Below are 1,237 nucleotides of genomic sequence, written 5' to 3' on the forward strand. Positions count from 1 at the left end.
TGACGGACAAGGGGCACAGGTGGGACAGGTGAAGAACAAGTGAGGCAGGTGGGACACAGGTGAGACAGGTGAGGGACAGGTGGGACAGGTGAAAGAAATGAGGGACAGGTGGGACAGGAGAGACAGGTGGGACACAAACCCCCAAACAGCCAAGCAACCGCCCAGGTGAGCTCCCACCTGCCCAGGTGAGCACCCAGGTGCCACAGGTGAGCTCCCACCTCCCAAATACCCACCCGGGTGAGCCCCACGTGCCACAGGTGAGCTCCTACCTCCCAAATACCCACCCAGGTGAGCTCCAGGTGCCACAGGTGAGCTCCTAACTCCCAAATCCCCACCCAGGTGAGCCCCAGGTGAGCTCCTCTCACCCAGCTGAGCCCCAGGTGCCTCTCCAGGCACCCAGCTGAGCTCGTCTCGCCCAGGTGAGCTCCCCTCACCCAGGTGAGCCCCAGGTGCCACAGGTGAGCCCCTAACTCCCAAATCCCCACCCAGGTGAGCCCCAGGTGCCTCTCCAGGCACCCAGCTGAGCCCAGGCGATGCCCAGGCGCGCTCACCTGTAGATGTGGACGTCGCGGGTTTGGCCGATGCGGTGGCACCGGTCCTGGGCCTGCCCAGGTGAGCCCTCAGCCAGCCAAGCAACCACCCAGGTGAGCCCCAGGTGCCACAGGTGAGCTCCTACCTCCCAAATACCCACCCAGGTGAGCCCCAGGTGCCACAGGTGAGCTCCCACCTCCCAAATACCCACCCAGGTGAACACCCAGGTGCCACAGGTGAGCCCCAGCTGAGCTCCTCTCACCCAGGTGAACACCCAGGTGCCTCTCCAGGTGCCCAGGTGAGCACCCAGGTGCCACAGGTGAGCCCTTAACTCCCAAATACCCACCCAGGTGAGCCCCAGGTGAGCTCCTCTCACCCAGCTGAGCCCCAGGTGCCTCTCCAGGCACCCAGCTGAGCTCGTCTCGCCCAGGTGAGCTCCCCTCACCCAGGTGAGCCCCAGGTGCCACAGGTGAGCTCCTACCTCCCAAATACCCACCCAGGTGAGCCCCAGGTGCCTCTCCAGGCACCCAGCTGAGCCCAGGCGATGCCCAGGCGCGCTCACCTGTAGATGTGGACGTCGCGGGTCTGGCCGATGCGGTGGCACCGGTCCTGGGCCTGCGCGTCCATGGTGGGGTTCCAGTCGGAGTCGTAGAACACCACGGTGTCGGCCCCGGCCAGGTTGACGCCGACGCCGCCCGAGCGCGTG

The 1,237-nt window shown here is 65.8% G+C and overlaps 1 long non-coding RNA gene across 4 annotated transcripts; it reads left to right on the plus strand.

Annotated features, from left to right (window-relative positions):
• The first annotated feature begins 381 nt into the window (after positions 1-381).
• LOC108448924 lies at positions 382-1,057 on the plus strand. Of its 4 annotated transcripts, none has more exons than XR_001865009.1 (4): positions 382-438; positions 645-695; positions 768-892; positions 962-1,046. It is a non-coding gene; the product is annotated as an uncharacterized LOC108448924 (long non-coding RNA). The 4 variants fall into 4 exon arrangements; XR_001865010.1 differs by having other exon boundaries at positions 427-489; XR_001865008.1 differs by lacking the exon at positions 382-438 and having other exon boundaries at positions 626-695; positions 768-881; positions 981-1,057.
• Positions 1,058-1,237: the final 180 nt, after the last annotated feature.

This window comes from Corvus brachyrhynchos, unplaced genomic scaffold, assembly GCF_000691975.1.
Source record: "Corvus brachyrhynchos isolate BGI_N302 unplaced genomic scaffold, ASM69197v1 scaffold159, whole genome shotgun sequence".
NCBI lineage: Eukaryota > Metazoa > Chordata > Aves > Passeriformes > Corvidae > Corvus > Corvus brachyrhynchos.